This window comes from Balaenoptera ricei, chromosome 8 (assembly GCF_028023285.1).
Source record: "Balaenoptera ricei isolate mBalRic1 chromosome 8, mBalRic1.hap2, whole genome shotgun sequence".
Taxonomy (NCBI): domain Eukaryota; kingdom Metazoa; phylum Chordata; class Mammalia; order Artiodactyla; family Balaenopteridae; genus Balaenoptera; species Balaenoptera ricei.
In genome coordinates, this window is record NC_082646.1 from 45,822,119 (window position 1) to 45,843,909 (window position 21,791).

Sequence of the window (21,791 nt, forward strand, 5' to 3'; positions counted from 1 at the left end):
TCTGAGAAACTGACTTCAAGAAGAGCCTAAGGAGATATCACAGCTAAATGTAATGGGATATCCTGGATGGGATCCTAGAAAAGAAAAATGACCTCAGGTAAAAACTAAGGAAATCTGAACAAAAAATAATTATAATGTATCAGTATTGTTTCACTGATTATAACAAATTAATAACACTAATGTAAAGAGTTTCTGCAGGTTTTCTATAAATTTAAAGCTTTTGTCAAATAAAATGTTTATTTAAAAAATGCCTACCAAGGGCTTCCCTGGTGGCGCAGTGGTTGAGCGTCTGCCTGCCAATACAGGGGACACGGGTTCGAGCCCTGGTCTGGGAAGATCCCACATGCCGCGGAGCAACTAAGCCCGTGAGCCACAATTACTGAGCCTGCGCGTCTGGAGCCTGTGCTCCGCAGCGAGAGAGGCCGCGATACTGAGAGGCCCGCGAACCGCGATGAGGAGTGGCCCCCACTCGCCACAACTAGAGAAAGCCCTCGCACAGAAACGAAGACCCAACACAGCCATAAATAAATACATTAATTAATTAAAAAAAAAAAAAACCTACCAAGTAAAATATATATGCTTCTTGTAAATTAAAATAAGGTCAATATAGTAAATACATAAGGTGCAATGCAAATTGACATTACTTTTTTAATTGCCATACAGGGAGATAATGCAAGTGACACTTGAAGAAAATTGCAATTAAATTGCTAAATCCCATTATATCAAAAACTTCTCTCCCTCTTGGACTCAAATAAAGATACTTTGTGGTCCCATTAAAGGTAGTGTCAACTCCTGCTTCTATTTAATCTATATTTTACATTGTAATAGACTCATTTATGCTAAATAACAGATGTCTTTCAAATCTCAGTGACTTCAGCTGGCAAAAGCTCCTTTCTTATTCAGCATACATTTTCATTACAGTTTGTTCCTCCTCATCCTCATTCAGAAACATGAGCTGATAGATTCTCCACCAACTGGCATCTCACTATTTTTATAATCTAACACTGTGATAATGGGAAAAGACATGATGAATCTAAAGATGCCTGTATCACAGTGATGCGTTATTTCAGCTCCATTTCATTGGCTAAAGTAAGTCATATGGCCACATCTTCAAGGAGGTGGAGAAAGATAATCTTAAGTCATAACTGCAAGGAGTAAAATCATAAATATCAGTTAACAGAAAGAATGACTATCACATTCTTTGGTAACAATCTGTCATGTAGTTATCCATTCAGCCAACAATAAATAATCAACTACATTTATCCTTAATGAAATTGGTAAGTTTGTATATCAGAAATTCATTCCCCCACTTCTTTATAAGTTTTAGACTTCTCTCACTGAAAAAGTGATACTCAGAACTCAAGATCTCATGATTCAACCGGATGCTCAACACAGAAACTCTAGGTTTTCTAATCTTTAGGTTATCTATCCAAAAACTCTAGGTGAAAAGAACACATTTTTTTAAATATATCATCTTCTTTCAGTGACCAGTTTCATTATGGTTTCTTTCATAAGTATAAAAGGATGTGGCAAAGAGGAGGGAAAAAGCAGAAAGAATCAACCCACAAGAGTCAACTTACAGGGAAATTTCAAGATAAAAAGCATAGGCTTTGGTTCAAATCCCAGCTCTTCCGTTTTTCTTCCTTTCTTTCTTCCTTGTGCATGCCAACACACATAAACATACACAATGAATAAACAAACCTGAGTAAATTAGATGTGGTTGCCATTGGGCCAGCTGCAAAGACAAATAGAAAGCAAGTATAAAACATAGCCTCTGCCCTTCAATAAGCCTCACAGGATATTGGCTTATCTCTGGTTTGTGTCTCGTGTATCTGCTTTTAATAAATATTTTGGGGAAAGGTGGTACATATTTGCCCCTCAGTGGAAAGCTATCTCAGTTCCCTCTACAATCTCTCCTCTGATCTACAAATCATCAGTGCTCACAAATTACACAAATCTGTTTAAGGAGCAAGCATCAATTCTTTGGATGGTATAATATGATAGTTCCCAGCAGAGCTTTCCAGAGGTTATTGGCATCACCCATTACAGCATCTAAAACTTCACTATCACAGATTCATTTCACTGGTAGGAAAGGGGAAACTTCAAGAGCCTACAATAAAAGTGTGAAACCTTAGGAAGAGGAGTACCTTAGATAGTAAGATATATCTTACTATCTAATTAAATTAGTAATTAGAACTAATGAAAGTATCAGCAGACAGTGCAGAGAGACCAGGACCTTGGAGTAATAGGTAATAATAAAGTGACCTAGAAGACACAAAATGGGAGAAACAGGAACTGGCAAAGGTTACATGTGTATAAAAGAAAAGTCCTGCTGAATCCATTATTTTGCCTAAGGCTAAACTTGAATAAGAGAAACAGTGATATAAACATTAGAATAAAAGTTGCCTGCTGTTCAAGTTTTCAGTTAATTGACAGACAAATATTTTCAGCTTAATATTTTAAAACAGTTTAATAAATCCTAAACGTGCAGTATTAATAAATATATTAACCAGGAAGAAAAAGTCCTAGGGAGAGTAAAATTCCTTTAAGTCATTTTCATACCATTATTTTCCAGAAACACTGTAGGATTTAATATAGTATTAGCATCAAAATAAAGAGAGGCCATTATAATTTTTCAAAACATCCTTCAGATATGCTTTTCTTGGTAGATTCCTTTGGCCTCCCACTGCCATTCTGTTTGGAGATAGTGTTTGAAATCAGGGCTCTTGCTCTGCAAGCCATCTAGCAAGGAGAAATTAGCAAGCACATAGCTGGCGACAGGCTAGAAGAATCTATTCGAAGTCTTAACAAGGGAAGCATTATGATTCCACTGACCAGATAAATGGGGCAGTGAGGAGACTGAAGCAACATGAACATATTTATTATTAAAACACATTTCAGGAGCTTTCTGTTCTTCAAGGGATTAATGATGAATGGAAGCGCTTATGATTAAAATATGAAGCCTGCTCTTTTTGTAAACAAAACTTGTTTGATGAAACCTACCAGGGGGTGTCTGCTTCCATAGTGTAAGATGCTTATCATTATGGTTATGCTTATCCTGGAATGACCATCTGTTTTTCTTACATGAAGGAATGTCATTAACACAAGCCAATGGTCAAGTTCTCAGGTCACTTGAAAGCTAACCAAGCATTCTTGTTGCCTCAGGACAGTCCTAGTTAATTCTGCTGTCCCGGTATCTTTATTAATAGCACCAGTTTTACTCTCAAAAGCATCCTGATTTAGGTGATAAATATGGTCACTCAACTAATAAGCAGCTTCTGTGACTGATTTGGGTTCAATATAAATTGATATCACCTTCACATCATGATATCACACATCACTGATCATGTCATTTGATTAGAGTGCTGCACTCATGAGGTCAAAATCATAAACCTTACCCATTTAATGGTAGGGAAGAGTAAATCTATTCCAAGATCAAATAATTTTCTAACTAGGCTAACTTTCAAATACATTTAGGGATGCTGAGAGAGAATATATGTTTGTGAATACACACCCTTCATTAGAAGGCTTACCAGCCATGTGAATTTGGGCAAGTTACTCTACCTCAGTGAGTCTCAGTTTTCTCATCTGTAGAACTGAGATAAGAAAAAGCTGGGTTATAATTTAAAAAAGAATCCAAGCCTTCCTATGGAGAGTCGGATAAAGAAAGACCACTGAATTTGGAATCAGAAGACATCAAAAAAATGATGCCATCGCATACTAGTTGTGAGACCTTGAGTAAATCATTTTAACCACTCTGTGCCTAAGTTTCCTTATGTGCAAAGAGAGGTGTTAAAAGCGTGAAGGTCTTTTCTGTTGCAAGGATGGAAAATATATAGATGGTGATGGGATAGGGAAATTGTATAACTGTATCAGGTGTTATCTCAAAACCAGAGAGACAGCTAAAGCTTTGAGATGAGGATAATTCCGTTCAAGTAGATGTTTGCAAAACAATGTCTGCCTTTTAGAGGGAAAAATGGAATTTATTTGGGACAGAGCTTTTCTTGGTTCTTAAAAATAGTGAATTGTCAAGCTCCCTTATTCATGAAGATGTGACAAATACTTTCTTATGGCTGGCAAGAAAATATTGTAAGTTTGTGCAACCACCCAATATTGGTGCTCATGGGTAAATGTACAGTTTGATGAGGTAACTTAGGTATATTAGAAGGATTATACTTCAGCACAATTAGAAAATACTTGTTCTTTATTTTTCAGAATATGGACTTATGTTTTCTTATGCTTGAAAATTATTATTTGTTTCCGGAATGCGCATATGAATTTATGTCCAAACTTTTGCACAGGAACGATCAAAAGCCAAAACTAGACTACAGAAGGAGCAGGAAATGTATAAACCCTAAACTTCTCATCAATACATGCAGCAGACAAAAATTAATACTATATTAATTAATAATAACAGCAGCTAACACATTATACAATAGCACTTACTAGACTACAGTGCTAAATATAAGTAATTCTCATACATTAATCTTAATTCTCACAATAACTGTAAAATAGGAGTTATCATTATCCTCAATTTACAGATGAGAAAACTGAGATGTTAAGTAAGGTCTCCATTATCACACATCTAGTATACAAATCATAGAGCTAGGATTCAAACCTAAGTAGTTTGACTTCATAGTCTTTTAACCTTGTCCAATGTCACCCTAGAGACCAGCTTCAGCATTGTGAAATTTATACCCTAAGGTCTTTTATTTGGTGTTATTTATAATTAAATGAGTTCAAGGTTGATAGAAGTGCTATCAAACTATTGTTTCTGGAACTTGTGAAGCCATATTCCATACTTGTGAGGGAGGATGTTTCCCTTTAATGATTCCCACCATCGTCATTCTGGAAAGCAGTGAATTCTAGATTCATAAAAGAGCTGGATCTTAGACTGAAGGAAAGAAAGATGCCCTGTCTCTTTAGGTCTAAATAGGTCTGGAGTCTGAGGAGTGGAGGTGCAGAAACATTCATGGTAGTGACTTGTTTTCTGCCAGGTGAGGACATTTCAGAAGCTAAATAAAAAGCCAGCCTTGGTGCAGGATTTTGAGGTCAGGTTTGAGCTTACGAGTTCTAAGGGTAGTGACTTTGAATAGCAGATGTAAACAAGTCTTTGGGCTTTATTTCTATCATTTCTAAACCACAAATAAGTCTTTTCACAAGGCAAAATGTGGTCTCATTAGTTCTGTGGGAAAATAGGGGCATTAGTATTCCCTGAAGCTAGAGTGGGTGGTAGCAGAGGTCATCTACAGAGGACAGTAGTGTCCAAATGAAAAACAGTTTCTCTAGAGTCACTGATGGTTATGGCAGAGGTAGCCATGTAGGGGCAAGATGAGTTTCTGAGCAGAATATGCTTTGCTATTTGATTAGGATTACCTTTAGGCAGTATCTGAAAAACTCAGAAATTGCTTGGGACACATTTGGTAGAGGCAAACTGGAGAAGCTGGTGACACTTGCGTTACGTAAGGAAAAGTAAAGAAGTGAAATAGTTTAAGAAATAGTTTTAGAGCCTTAGAGTCACTGGATTCAGTTTTTCTAAGACATAAGGCTCTTGGAGAGAGAAAATGAATACACAGTACAACCTGTGTGTGGTAATGACCCCCTCTTCTGTGTATAATTTACTCATAACCTCACCCCCACTAGAACAAAGGGATCTGTTTAGGTAAGCTTATCAATATCTAATATCATTATCAATATCCACTCTACCCTCTCTTTGCTGATTCGGTCAGGTGAGATAAATGCTAATGGAACTTATGCTTGAAAAATGTTCTCTCTTCCTTATCCTTGTCTTCCATGTCACTCCGGTGCCAAAACAAAGAGTCAGAAGACATCAAGCTTAACCATTCTCTTCTGCTTCCTTTACCCTTTATTTGTAAAAAATAAATAAATAAATAAAAGTACCAGTCTTGATGAACTTGGAGATGGCCCAAGAATCTTCTCTTTACTCACTATAATGTGAGCTCCCTGACATTAGGAAACTTGTTCATCCTGTTCACAGATGTAACCTCAGTGCCAAAGACAATTCACTCAGTAAATATATTTAAAGAGTAAATGAATGCATGACTTAATTCTCACAACTTCTGCTTCACCCTTCCATGCAGTTGGATTGGTGATCCAAACCTGAGCACTATCTCTGAGCAGGTCCATTCAGCTTGGTATCTGCTTGGTATCTTTCTACTCTCTCATGCATGTACTAGGTTCTACTGGACATTTGTGTCTTGGCATCAGAAGGAGGTGAAGGTAGGAAAGCCACACTCTGTAAGGCTAAGCTACTTTGTAATAACACCCGTTGTTTTGTCTATTTAGCTTCCCTCCTTCCTCCCCTTACTTCTGCATACTTCTTTTTTTAGTGTAATATTCTCCAGGAATTACGCATGGTTCTGAGGCAACTGTCAATCTTAGGGACATGTCCTTTTGAACACAGGGTTGGACATATCACCCACACTGAGATAATTAGATTCTTTTTCTCCTGGAAAATTGAATTTTTCAATTTAGATATAAAGAGGTAGAACACAGTTCAAATTAAGGTATCTATAGTAGCCTCCTTGAGAAGTAATTCAAAAGGTTCTGCTAAACTGATCCCAGGAATTGCCCCAATTCCAGGTCTTCCCAAGGTGTGACTGTTCATCTCTTCCTTCAGTTGTTAAAGCTATGCCAATAAATCCCCTTCAGCTCTTCCTTAGGTTAAGCAGAATAATGTTCTGCTGCATGCAACCAAGTAACCTTAATTACTTGTAAAGTTTTTTCACCAAATTGTGAGAGAGCTTCACTATGTGAGTTATGGACTTAAGCCTACCTAACAAAAATGAAACATCTTACTTACCATTTGTGATGATCTGACTCATTCAGAAAGCCCCAGTGTCTAGAACAGTGTCTGATACATAATGAAAATTCAATAAATATTTTATATGAATTAATGAACAAGTAAATTGTTTTCTTATGGGTGTATTTCCCTGAGAAATCTCTTGAGGAAGTTACTGTGGCTTGAAAAAAGGTCATTCCCAAGACTTCCAGCCAAGAACCATTCAAATAGTGCTTTCAAATTCTGATATTCCTTCTAAAAATGTCTTCTTTCTAGAAGGAAGTTTTCTGTGCCACACCACTATTTGGCTGGTTAGTTTCTTCCATGTCCCTTAGGGTGCCTCTTATGTCAGTACTAATCACAGGACCAATCACTCACGCTACACCAAACTCAAAAAGGAGGAACGCCTCAGGATGCTTTCATCAGAAGGGGTAACAGCTGTAGCTGGCACTTTGAGTTCTATGAAATTCTCTGTACCATATTATTATTACTTATTTTCCTTACCTCACTGGGTAGTTTTAGAAGTACATTAGATACATGTGAAAAACGTGTCTCATGTGCCTCTGCACATGCTCCTGCCAATCTGTTGGTCTGTAATACCCCCTATCTCCCACCCACAACCAATGTACTTGGCTAATTCCTATGCATGCTTCATTTCTGAGAGTGGAGGATATTACTTCCTCAGGAAGACTCACTTCCCACTCCCTCTGAAGTGAGTCTCTTATAAGAAGCATATAGATGGATCTTGGTTTTTTATCCAATTAGCCATTCTACAGGCTGTTTGGTTGGGCTAATGGTGGTCTGCAGGAGGGCTCACGCCAATGAGTACTTCCCCAAACTGGTGCTGCCTGTGTCTTTGTCCCCATGGTGAGCCACAGCTGTCCCCTGCCTCTGCAGGAGACCCTCCAACACTAGCAGATAGGTCTGGTTCAGTCTCCTGAGGGGTCACTGCTCCTTGCCCCTGGGTCCTGGTGTGCATAAGACTTTGTGTGCACCCTCCAAGAGTGGAGTCTCGGTTTCCCCCAATCCTGTGGAAGTCCTGCAGTCAAATCCTGCTGGCCTTCAAAGTCCAGTCTCTGGGTATTCCTCCTCCTGTTGTCAGACCCCCAGGTTGGGAAGCCTGATGTGGGGCTCAGAACCTTCACTCCAGTAGGAGAAGTTCTGTAGTATAATTGTTCTCCATTTTGTGGGTCGCCCACCCAGTGATTATGGGATTTGATTTTATCGTGATTGTGACCCTCCTACCATCTCATTGTGGCTTCTCCTTTGTCTTTGGAGGTGGAGTATCTATTTTGGTGGGTTCCAGCTTCTTCCTGTTGATGGTTGTTCTGCAGATAGCTGTGATTCCAGTGCTCTCACAAGAAGGGGTGAGCGCACGTCCTTCTACTCCACCATTTTCTCTTGCTCTCTTTCAGTTGAGACAAATTCTTCTGTCTTCTCATTTTGCTTATCTTCCTCTGTCTCTATGAAATTAGGTTAAACAGCTTCTGTGGAAGTTTTGAAGGGCTGTCCTTATATGGGAGAGTCCCTATATAATCTGTGTGTGCCCAGAAGCTTTGGTGGGAGAGCTGATCTTTATGTGAACACAAGTCACATCTTTCCTTAGGTGTGCTGGCAAGTATCACTTTAGTAGGAGGTGAGTTTGGAGATGGAGTGTCTAGGGCTAGAGACAGGTGTGAGGCAAGGCTTCTTCTCTGCTCAGTGGCCTATCAGGAGCATGGTCTGGTCCCAAGATGCTGAAGGAGAAGCACTGAGGGTCTGGTCTGAGCTGGCTCAGTTCCCTTCAAGTGTGTGCTTTTCCCCCTCCAGCACTAGCACCCTCACCCTAGAGGAGAGCAGTGTTGGAGCAAGGGCTGGTATGGTTATTTAGTGAGGGTGAGGACAAGGGATGTGGTGGTCTGGCCAGTGTCAAAGATCTGGTCTGCCTCTGATGTGCCACCTGTGCGATCACCAGTAATGGCCACCTCCTCCTTGCGTAGAAGCTGCTTAGGATTTTATTTGCTATAGCATTTCCTGGCTGAGCTCTTACCTCAGTAATGGCCACCCACACTCCAGTGTGGAGCTGAGGCGCAAGGCAAACAGTGCTATAGTGTTCTTTCAGCTCAGGCTTGGTCACATGCCTGGGTTATCACAGGAAAGCAGTCAGCCAGCCATGAGGTTTCAATCTACCATCTACCTCCTGCTTCAGGAGCAAGCAAGTGTTCCCCTGCTCCTCAGGAGGAGAGTCCAGGCTTCCTACAGCCCTCCTATTAGTCCCACCAGTCTTCCAACCAGCAAAGGGGCCCATCTTCCCTTTGTTGGACCCCAGGCCTGGGGCACCCAATATGTGGCTTGAACTGCTGGCTCCCCAGAGAGGGTCTCTGCCCCTGTAATCTCCCTTTTCTTCTAAAAGTCCCCTCCCTAGAGCACAGGTTCTGACCTGATCTCTTCTCTTCCCTACCTACCTGATTCCCCATGTATCTTTCTTACAGCCTAGGTTGTACAGGAGTTTTTCTGCCAGTCTCCAGTTAGTTTTCAGTGAGAATTGTTCCACATGTAGATGTATTTTTGATATGTTCATGGCGCGAGGTGAGTTCTGTTCTGCACCCTCCTACTCCACCATTTGATTCAGGTTCTTGTGTTTGTTTAAGAAATATGACTATTTTAATCATCTAAATTTTCAAAAAATTTTGGCCTAAATTTATTTGTAGTTTTTCTTCATTATTTATAATACCTATATGATCTGTAGTGATGACCCCTCTTTAATTCTCAATGAGAGATGGCCCCTCATTTATTCTTGACTTATAATCTGGTGGTTTCTTTCTTTCTTTCTTTCTTTCTTTTCTTTTCTTTTCTTTCTTTCTTTCTTTCTTTCTTTCTTTCTTTCTTTCTCTCTCTCTATCTCTCTCTTTCAGTTATTTAGGTAGGAATTTATAAATTTAGTATTTTTTTTTTTTAAAGTTTATATTTGTTTTACTCTGTTTACTCATTGTTTTTCTCTATTGCTTTATGACTTTAATGCCTTATGTCTTTCATTTTAACACTTAACATTATTGTCCCCTTCATTCTAGGTACTTGCGTTAATATATTCTCCTCTTCTAGTTTCTAAAGATGGAAGTGTAGGTGCTGATTTTTCAAAATTCCTCTTTTCTAATATAAGGATTTAAGGCTTTAGATTTACCTCTAAGCACAGTTAAAACTTCTTAGAGATAAAATTATCATTTATTTTAATTCTCATTATATTTAAATATTTTCTAATTAAACCTTAATTTTTTCATTGGCTCATGAGTTATTCATAAATGTATGGCTTAGTTTCAAAATACGTAGGGTTTTTTTCATATATCTATTTGTCATTGTCTACTGATTTATTTCTGCTATGGTCAGAAAGTATGTCGTGTATGAATAAAAACCTTTGAAATACATAGGTTTATTTTATGTCCTCATATATGATCTGTTTTGGTGAATGATCCATATTAACTTGCAAAGAGTGTTTATTTTCAGGTTTCCCTTTATAGGATTTCATAAATGTTCATTTGATTAAATGTGTTGGTTTGTTTGAATATTCTGTATTCTTACTAATTTTCTATAATTTACTTGTTTTTTATTTTTAAACTTATTGAAGGATGAATATTAAAATCTCCAACTATATTTGGGGATTCAATCATTTCTTTCTTTGGTTTTGTCAGTTTTCTTTTCATGTATATTAATGTTCTTTTATTAAGTGGATAATTTTAAGGATTATTATGTATTCTTGATAAATTGCCCCTTCATCATCATTAAAGGCCCTCTTTATCTCTGGCAATAATCTATGTTTTAAAATATCTTTTTGATAATCATATGGGCACTCCAGATTTCTCAGGGTAAGGGTTTTTATGGTACATCACCTTTATCTTTTACTTTTGTTCTATCCATATCTTTATAATTAAAATGTCTATTTTGAGAAGTAGTCAGGTCTTATTTTTTATTATCAAATCTGAAAATCTCTGTCTTTTATTTTATGAGTTTAGTTCATTCAAATATTTAATGAGATTACTTTGACATTTTTAAGTGGAAATCTATTGGTTTTATTTATTATTTGTTTCAACTCTTCTAAATTATTTTATTATTTATACCATCTTTTGGATTATTAATATTTTAAGACTTTATTTTTTGGATCAGTTTTGATACACAGCAAAATTGAGAGGAAGATACAGATATTCCCTGCATATACTCCCTGGCACATCTGTCTTCAAGATGACTAGTCCTACAGAATCAAATGTTCTATTTAGTCAATTCAGTAATGTTTTTATTTAATAGTTTAATTTTTTAGTTCTAGTATGTCCAAGTGTTTTTTTGTTTTGTTTTGTTTTACAATTTCTACATCCCTGCTGAGATTTCCCATCTGTATATTCATTATGTCATATTTTACTCTAAATATTTAAACATTTATAATAGTCATTTTAAATCCCTTGCCTGATAATCCTAACATTCTTGGCATTTCTGCAATAAATTCTAGTAACTGCGTTTTTTCTCCTATGTATGGGTCACTTTTTCCTTCTTCTTTGCATGTCTAGTAACTTTTATTGTATTCTGAACTCTGTGAATGCTACGTTGTTGAGTGCTTACATTTTTTTGGTCTTCCTTTAAAGAATTTGAACATTTGTTCTGGCAGAAAATTTGGTGGTATATCAGCTTGATCTTCTAAGGATTATTTTTAGGTTTTGTTAAAGCATATCTAACAAAGTAGTCCTATTGCAAAGGCATGGTCTTTTTGAGCTATCAACTCTATTCAGTGAAATCTCTTCACTCTGCCATTAAGAAGGGCAGTGTTTCCAAGGACTGTGTAATCTCCAGAATATCTGTTTATCACAAAGATCCCCAGTAGCTATTTTTTCTGGACCTCAAAAATTCTCCTTTTAAGTATATGCAGCTTAATATTCTGACAAATTCTCAAGGGAACTCAGTGCAGATTTGGGTGTTACTGCTCTGAGCCTCCCGCTTGTCTCTAAAACCATCCCCCCACAAATTCTACCTATCTCAGTAGCCCTGAGCTCCAATTTCCCTTCACCCACACCAGTTACTGGTGTCTGTCTGGGTTCCCAGTTTTGTGCCATGGTTTAAAAAGTGCCCATAGGCAGCAAGTTAGGTTGAATTTGAAACTCGCTTTATGTATTTGCCTTCTATCAAAAATTATAGCTCTCTGCTGTTGTCTGGTGAGTGGAAAACATTCATAAATTTTATTTAATATTATACTCATTTAAGTTTGGACAGTAACCCCTATACTTGTTATTCTCCTATGATTAAAACCACCTGCCGGGCTTCCCCGGTGGCACAGTGGTTGAGAATCTGCCTGCCAATGCAGGGGACACGGGTTCGAGCCCTGGTCTGGGAAGGTCCCACATGCCGCGGAGCGGCTGGGCCTGTGAGCCACAACTACTGAGCCTGCGCTTCTGGAGCCTGTGCTCCTCAACAAGAGAGGCCGCGATAGTGAGAGGCCAGCGCACCGCGATGAAGAGTGGCCCCTGCTTGCTGCAACTGGAGAAAGCCCTCGCACAGAAACGAAGACCCAACACAGCCAAAAATAAACAAATTAATTAATTAATTTAAAAAAAACAAAAAACAAAAAAAAAAACCACCTGTCTTTTTTAATAAACTAAAGTTTTAAAGAAATAACTGGAGAGCTCCTCCTAATAATAACATAATAAACGTGTATTTACATTGAAGGTAATCCTTCAGAGAAAGCCAAGACCCAAAGAGGTAAGGAAAATTGGTGGTAGTTTAGAAACATTCTTTAGTCCATTTTGTTACTTTCAGTAAAAAGTTGTTCTAACCTAACACCAACATGTGTAGCTCATGGTGAGCCTAAGCCATATTTCTTGTGGTTTTTCTATCTTTACTTTGCATCATGATCTTTGTTTTCACAATTTATTTGAATCTATTCACACTTTCTGTATGTTCTTGGCTTACTTTTCTTTGTAATGCTGGGCAAATACTCAACTCGAGTAAGTTAAACATAAAATATTTCCACAAAATGCAGCTTTCATCTCTAAGGATGATGCAGCCAATAATTTATGCATATATTTGAATAATCTAGGCCAGTCTGGCTAAATTTTAAAAGCTTATAAAGCAAGAGGAGAGACATGATGTTTTAATTCTACTTGAATTTTAAACAGAAGCATGTGATAGTTTGATAGTACAATGAGTTGCCCAAGTCTTGAAGATCTAGAATCTAAAATATATTAGTATATTTACAAATGATCAATTATTTTTGGTGTGCTTATAATAGCTGAATTCACATAAGAGTGATACACCAAGCAGCATACAATTCATTAACTTATTATGGAAGATGATAGGTACAGGACTGCTTATATTTTATGTTTCCCTATGCTGGACTTTGAGGCACATACATCAAAAGAAATTGCTTTCTCCATAACATGTTTTCCTAAGCTAGGTACAGTCCTTCATTGATTAATTTGTCCTTTAACTTGGTTAACATCAGCAATAAAACTATAATTCAAGACACTATTCCAGGCAATCTAGCATAAATTTTGCCTCCTCCTATTATAGATTTATTTAGATCATATAACTTCAAGAGAAATTTTTAAAATCTTCTCTCCAGGTTCTTAGAGGTAACCACTTTCCTTCAGACTCCCAATACGCCACCAATTACCCAGCTTAAAGATCAGAATTTTGCCATAATGAATAAACTTTGGATCTTTTACGTGAAAAGATACACTAGTGTGCAATAATATGACATTACAAGAAGGAAACTGGAATAAAAACTGAAAGTAAGACATAGATCAATTACTCTGAAGATTTTTGCAAACATTTCAAGGCTCAGAAAATCATAGTTCTAAATGTCAATGAAGAACATTCTCACTTGCATGTTGCAGAAATCATGGCTGTTTGTGTACTGGATTTTCTTGGTCAACTTCTAAGAAAGATACCAAAAAGATAAGTATCACTAAAAAATTATCATATTTGAATATTAAGAACATTGCTCAGCCACACCTACATAAATGAATATGCTCTTCAAGTTAATTTTTTAGTAAGTATTTTAAAAGTGAAAATAAAACACCAAAACCCAAAGCTAAATGTGAGACAATTCCTATGCATTAAGAGGGAAATACAACTTTCAAAACATAAAATAATAAGTCTATACATTTTCCTGTTTAATGGAACATCACAGAAATACTGACCAAACTGCAGCACAATGTTTCCTAGAGCAAAAGGAGGTGTACTTTCACTGTTACAAGCTCACAGATCCATATGAAATGAGACAGACTGACATGACAAATGCAAACATTAGTCCTAAAAAAAGGATGTCAGATTCTTTGTTCTAATTATAGATTATAGATTCAGAGTAAATCTTGCCATTTTCATGGCTAAGTGTAATTCAAAAGAAAAAAACAGGAAATGTGTTTATTTTCCACCCTGAGTGGAGTATGCTCTCTAGCCCGATATAAAATACTAGGTTTTACTAAGGCATAGGGAAATAATGTCTGTCACTCTTTAGCTTTTAGAGCTTTTAACTCTAACAAATGAAGAAAGGAAAAGCTTACACAATCACCTGAAAAGCCATCCACACGAAAGCTTTTGGATATTTGAAATTATCTATTAATGAATCAACAATGCTTATTACTTATACATTAGTATAATCATAAATGAGTCAGTTTCAAGGGTAAGACGCTTTACACTTCACGGTAATCATCAGAAAGTTTTTTAAACTGTGCAACATTTAATCGGCTAATTGACAAATATACTGAATATCCCCTTCTAAATTTTAATTTTAATTTAATTATTGTGAGCTACTGAAACCTTCTCAGTATGTTCATTTATTCATTCATTCAACAGGTAATTGTTGAGTTCCTACTTTTTGCCAGATAGTCTTTGTCCTCAGGGAGCTTTCAGTGGATCAGTGGACACTGCTAGATTCTAGAAAGAGCATTAAACAATATGGGCAGTTTTCTTGTCCTCATAAAGCTCTCATTCTACCTGGAGAAACTGATATTATCAAAGGGTTTTATAAAACATTTGACATTTCAGCTTGATAATTTCTGATAAGGGAAGGTGCGTGGTCCTATGAGGTATCTCACAGGAAGACTGAAATTGCTCTTTTTCATTTTAATAAACATAAAACTCTTTCAAATTTAGAGAACTCATCTGAAAAATTGGCTTATTTTATAGGAAACATTTTAGTTAATTGTATCACTGCCTTTATTTGCAAGTTCATGTCAATTTGCAGAATGGGCAGCATAGAGAGATCAAATAATCTAAAGTTCTAATAATCTAAAGGGCCTACTGTATAGCATAGGGAACTCTGCTCAATGTTATGTGGCAGCCTGGATGGGAGGGGAGTTTGAGGGAGAATGGATACATGTATACGTATGGCTGAGTCGCTTTGCTGTGTACCTGAAACTATCACAACATTGTTAATCGGCTATACTCCAAAATAAAATAAAAAGTTAAAAAAAAATCTAAAGTTCAGTAACAGAGTATTTCTAAACTGTTTCCTGCTTGCCCACTATGTGCTAGGCATTACTGCATTCTCTGAGAATATAAAAATATATAAGGTAGTAACAGAGTGACAGCCAGAGTGATGTAAGATCAAAGTAGATATGGGGTAGAGTTAGATATGAGATGGAATGGGTGCTTGGTTTTGTTTAATCAGTCTAGAATGAGAAAAAAATTATGTTTACAGGTTGAGTGGAAAGAACCAACAAAGAAAAACATGTTGAATATTTAGGAGGAAGTTTATACAGTTAATGGAGTATTTGTGATTTCATACAACAAAATGTAGTACAAAGGCAGAGGGATTCTTCCTAAACTCTGATTTCTTCCATGAGTTCGTAAAAGAAACAAACCATCTCATGTATTATAAAAATTAGCCCAGGGAACCACCAAGAATGATGAGAGTTGCAAGAAGAATAAACTTTTTCAGGTGTTGTTTATCTCTTTTTAAATTTTTTATTCCAAAAGTAATACAGTAGTTGCTGCTCCAAAAGACGTAAAAAAATACTTGCTATGCATAATGTAAAATGTGAAAGCTCCTTACAACTATACTCTTAGAGTTAACATAAGCTACAATTTGTTTCCAGACAAACCCCCTTCCCAAACATAAACTTTGAAGTGAGAAAAACAACATAAATCAGGAAGATTTGACACTTGTGCAGTGAATTTCAACAAAATGCTGAGGCCACGGAATAGCAAAACATTGATCATGAATGGGACTTGAGCAACAATCAGGACAATGACTTTTACCATGAAAATGAAAACGGAAACAAAAGACAGCATAGGTTAATGAAAGAGCATGGCTTGAATCACTAGGATCCCGAATTCCAATCCCAGCTCTGTCACTGATTTTCTGTATGACCTTTGGTGAGTCACTATTCTCCTTGGTCTCAATTTCTTCTTTAATAAAATGAGTGGGATAGATTTTAGGAATTTCATTACTTCAAGTTGATATATTAGGTTATAATTTTTATAGACTGTGGGATTATCAGAAATAATGCTTTCAAAGGTAGTGATCTTAAATGATGAAAAATTAAATAAAATTTGCCTCAAATAATGAGGCAAAGGAACTAAACATAGCAATGATGTATATTTTAAATTCAATTTTACTGGAATTATAAATGATATCATTACACAAAACAAAGCCCTTGTCATTAGCTATAAAACATTTAAAAGTATATTACCTCGGGCTTCCCTGGTGGCGCAGTGGTTGAGAATCTGCCTGCTAATGCAGGGGACACGGGTTCGAACCCTGGTCTGGGAAGATCCCACGTGCCACGGAGCAGCTGGACCCGTGAGCCACAACTGCTGAGCCTGCGCGTCTGGAGCCTGTGCCCCGCAACGGGAGGGGCCGCGATGGTGAAAAGGCCCGCGCACCGCAATGAAGAGCGGTCCCCGCACCGCGATGAAGAGTGGCCCCCGCCTGCCGCAACTGGAGAAAGCCCTCGCACGAACCGAAGACCCAAACACAAACAAAAATAAATAAATAAATAATAAAGTAGCTATTAAAAAAAAAAAAAATCATCCCCTCGAAAAATAGTCTTAAAAAAAAAAGAAAAAAAAAAAAAGTATATTACCTCAAAAGATTTCTAATATTAAATAATTTGTATAATCCATTCCCATTACTTTTACTTTTTTTAATTTTATTGGATTGTAGTTGATTTACAATATTGTGTTAGTCAATTTACTGTAAATTGATTCAGTTATACATATATTTATTCTTTTTCAAATTCTTTTCTCATGTAGGTCATCAAAGAATATTGAGTAGAGTTCCCTGTGCTATACACTAGGTCCTTGTTGGTTATCTGTCTTATATATAGTAGTGTGTGTATGTTAATCCTAAGCTCCTGATTTACCCCTCCTCCCAACGTTACCCCTTTGGTAACCATAAGTTTGTTTTTGATATCTGTTTGTTTCTGTTTTGTAAATAAGTTCATTTGTATCATTTTTTTAAATTAGATTCCACATATGAGTGATATAATATGATATTTGTGTTTATCTGTCTTACTTCACTCAGTATGAAAATCTGCAGGTCCATCCATGTTGCTGCTAATGGCATTATTTCATTCTTTTTAATGATTAATATTCCATTGTATATGTGTACCACATCTTCTTTATACATTCCTCTGTCGATGGACATTTAGGTTGCTTCCACGTCTTGGCTATTGTAAATAGTGCTGCAATGAACATTGGGGTGCATGTATCTTTTCAAAGTATGGTTTTCTCCAGATGTATGCCCATGAGTAAGATTGCTGGATCATATGGTAGTTCTATTTTAGTTTTTAAAGGAACCTCCATACTGTTCTTCATAGTGGTTGTACCAACTTACATTCCCACCAACAGTGTAGGGGGTTCTCTTTCCTCCACACCCTCTCTAGCATTTATTATTTGTGAACATTTTGATGATGGCCATTCTGACCAGTGTGAGGTGATATCTCATAGTAGTTTTGATTTGCATTTCTCTGATAATTAGTGATGTTAAGCATCTTTTCATGTGCTTTTTGGTCATCTGTATGTCTTCTTTGGAGAAATGTCTATTTAGATCTTCTGCACATTTCTTGATTGCGTTGTTTGTTCTTTTGACATAGAGCTGCAGGAGCTGTTTGTATATTCTGGAGATTAATCCCTTGTTGGTGGCTTCATTTGCAAATATTTTCTCCCATTCTGTGTGTTGTCTTTTCATCTTGTTTATGGTTTCCTTTGCAGTGCAGAAGCTTTTAAGTTTAATTTGGTCCCATTTGTTTATTTTTGTTTTTATTTTCATTACTCTAGAAGGTGGATCAAAAAAGATATTGCTGTGATTTATGTCAAAGAGCATGCCATTTTCCTCTAAGAGTTTTATAGTGTCCAGCCTTACATTTAGATCTTTGATCCATTTTGAGTTTATTTTTGAGTACAGTGTTAGAGAATGTTCTAATTTCATTTGTTTATGTATAGCTGTCCAGTTTTCCCAGCACCACTTACTGAAGAGACTGTCTTTTCTCCATTGTATATTCTTGCCTGCTTTGTTGTAGATTAATTGATCATAGGTGCATGGGTTTATTTATGGGCTTTATATCCTGTTCCATTGATCTATATTTCTCTTTTTGTGCCAGTACCATACTGTTTTGATGACTGTAGCTTTGTAGCATAGTCTGAAGTCAGGGAGCCTGATTTCTCCAGCTCCATTTTTCTTTCTCAAGATTGCTTTGGCTATTTGGGGTCTTTTGTGTCTGCATACAAATTTAATTTTTCTTTTGCTCTATTTCTGTGAAAAATGCCATTGGTAATTTGATAGGGGTTGTGTTGAATCTGTAGATTGCCTTGGGTAGTATAGTTATTTTAACAATATTGATTCTTCCAATCCAAGAGCATGGTATATCTTTCCAACTGTTTGGATCTTCTTCAATTTCTTTCATCAGCATCTTATAGTTTTCAGAGTAGAGGTGTTTTGTCTCCTTAGGTTTATTCCTAAGTATTTTATTCTTTTTGATGCAGTGGTTAATATAACTGTTTCCTTAATTTTGCTTTCTAATCTTTAGTTGTTAGTGTATAGGAATGCAAGAGATTTCTGTGTATTAATTTTGTATTCTACAACTTTACCAAATTTACTGATGAGCTCTAGTATTTTTCTGGTAGCATCTTTAGGATTTTCTGTGTATAGTATCATGTCATCTGCAAACACTGACAGTTTTACTTCTTCTTTTCCAATTTGCATTCCTTTTATTTCTTTTTCTTCTCCAATTGCCATGGCTAGGACTTCCAAAACTATATTAAATAAAAGTGGCGAGAGTGGTCATCCTTGCCTTGTTCCTGATCTTAAAGGGAATGCTTTCAGCTTTTCACCATTGCAAATGATGTTAGCTGTGGGTTTGTCATATACAGCCTTTATTATGTTGAGGTAGCATTTCCATTACTTTTAATAAGCTATGCTGTAAGAATTTCCTTCCCCCTTTGACAATGACCAAAAATAGGTTAGACTGTTATACATCATCTTAAATCACATTTTCTGCAAAACACTAATATTGCAAAATGTTGCATTAAATGTTTTTAAAGCTTAAAATATTTCCCTGATATTTTCTCTTTGTAACCACTTGATTTATTACAGTTTAGACATAGTTCCAGGTTAATAATTTATTCAGGAATTTATTTAACAAACACTTATAAAATGCCAAATAAAACATTTAAAAGTAGCCTCACATTTATAATTTCATTGATTTTTATGCAAACACATGGTAATAGAGGACTTAGGATTTAAATGGAGGTTCTTGCTCTCTTGGCAAACTGATGAAAAGAAACTGAAGAAATCAATTAGAGAAATAAAGCCATTATTTGGAAAATTAGGTGCAAAAAATTACCAAACTATTATTTTTAAAATATGCACACTATTATAATTAAGTTCCATTTGTTTGGTACTCACAAACTTACTGCTAATTATTATTATAGACTTATGATTAGCACTTATAACATCAACTATCTTGTTAAGTATGCACATGTACTAGATTGTAAAATATTTTTAACAAAATTTAACAAATATTTGTTGAGCATTTATCATGTGCCCATTAGTATTCAAAAAGATAGTGAAATAAAGACGAATCATGTGTAAATATGTAAATAGATGTGCTTCAACAATTTCACAATATTTAAGTAGGAGAGGCCAACAAAAACATTATGGTCTCATGAAACGGATGATACAAGAAGCATAAACGCTTTGGGGGAGCATAGTGAAGGGAGTAATTAATTCTAGACAAAGCAAGTGGATTTATAGCATGGGTACCTTTACTGCTAGATCTTGAGTCAATATTACAGCCTGTATTCATTGAATAAAGGTGATGAGGAGAAGAGTACCCTGGAAATGAGGAATTATATATAATTCCTGGGTAGAACGAAGGTTATTTCTTGTTTGGGAAATTGCAAGTAGTCTAGTCAGACTCACGCATAGAGTTTAATTTCTTATGAGAAAGAACATGGGGTAATAACTGGGGTCCCATTTTAAACTTTCTTGAGAACCATATCAACATATTTTGACTATCTTTTTTTTAATTGAAGTGAGTATTTTCGACGCTGGCTGTGATTAAGAATTACTTGCAGAGCTGCCCTCTTTGTCCTCAGCCAAGATCTAGTGGGAAGGAATCTTTGTTAGAATACCCATAAAATAACATATATTTTAAGCCCCATAACTTATTTTGATGCATAATAAAATTTGGTTTGAAAGCTACTGTGTAAGAGAAAGGGAGCTTTAGGCTCACAAGCAGGAAACTATATTATCAGCTTTTGACTAGGAAAAACAATTCTTGTCAAGAGAGAAAAATTAGGATGGGGCTGTGTTATCCCTGTGCTGGGCATTGAATTCTAGAGGTAAACAAGACAAAGAAGTTTCCTGCTCTCATGAAGCTTACATCTTAATGGAAGAGGCAATAATAAACACTATTTTGTGCTCTATGTGTAGTTAAATATCAATGTACAATATTTGAATAAATAAATGAATTCATCTTGTATATTTTTTCAATACTTTATTTTGCTTTACCTATAACCAATGGTTGCCAAACCTGGCTGTGAATCAATAGCATCAGGGGATTTTATTGGAAGTACAGGCACCAGAAGCTACTGTGGAGCTTGAAGTCCATGGATCTGTATTGATAAAAATCTTCCCAGGCACCTTTTGAAGTGGTCTCAGCATGAATTTGCAGGGTGGCTTTGGACATATGGGAACATAGAACTTTAACACCCAGATTTGTTAAATAATCTCAGTTCTGTACTTCACTCTATGCTTCATAAAAATGACCTGAGAATTAGCTGCGAAATATACTTTATTCAATTTCAAGTTAAAAACTCTGCCACCACTGTATGACAGGCACTTAAGGTTAATAGGTGGGTAGACTTGGGAAAAAGATGCTTTCAAGGACTCTACACTTTAAGCACAGAAAACAGATCCACAACTGACTATAATACCAGGCAGAGTTAAATAGTAGTAAATGGAAGGGCTAGTTGCATACTGTGAGAAGGAAAAAGAAGGTTGTACTTAATTCTGTCTGGCGGAAGTAGACTGGGGGTGGGGAGGTATGGAAATTAAGGAAGCTTCACACTGGAGGCTGTAGCCTAGTAGCAGGATTTTACAAGGTAAGATGAATTTCAAAGGGGGATGGAAATGATATTTCAGTATTAAAAACCAGCATAAACTTAGATTCAGAAAAAGTTTTGTTTTAATATTAATAATTTTGCTTAATGTTCTCAAGGGGCAATGTTTTCCAAAATTCTTGTCGCATTGAAAGACAAGTGTCTATTCTTTTGTACTCATACAATTTGCAGAATAAGAAATGCACATTTCAAAAACCGAAGAACTAATCTTACAAGAATAACCCTGAGCATTTGACTCTGATTCTTTTTCTGCCACAATTTGCCTAGTTCACAGAACTCTCACAGTCCCTTAATGCCTTCCCTACCTTCTTCTTGGTTTTCATTTTCTTCTTTCGAAGATCATAGCAATCTGCATAATAAGCTACCTGTCTTAAGGAGAGGGAGAGTGATAGCATAGCAGACT

The 21,791-nt window shown here is 36.3% G+C and overlaps 1 long non-coding RNA gene across 2 annotated transcripts in view; it reads right to left on the reverse strand.

The window, feature by feature from the left end:
- Positions 1–1,101: 1,101 nt before the first annotated feature.
- LOC132370498 (uncharacterized) overlaps positions 1,102–21,791 on the reverse strand; it is a 132,431-nt gene continuing 111,741 nt past the window's right edge. For both annotated transcript variants that reach the window (XR_009504591.1, XR_009504592.1), the window contains exon 6: positions 1,102–1,145. This is a non-coding gene — a long non-coding RNA (uncharacterized LOC132370498). The remainder of the gene's footprint in view (positions 1,146–21,791) is intronic.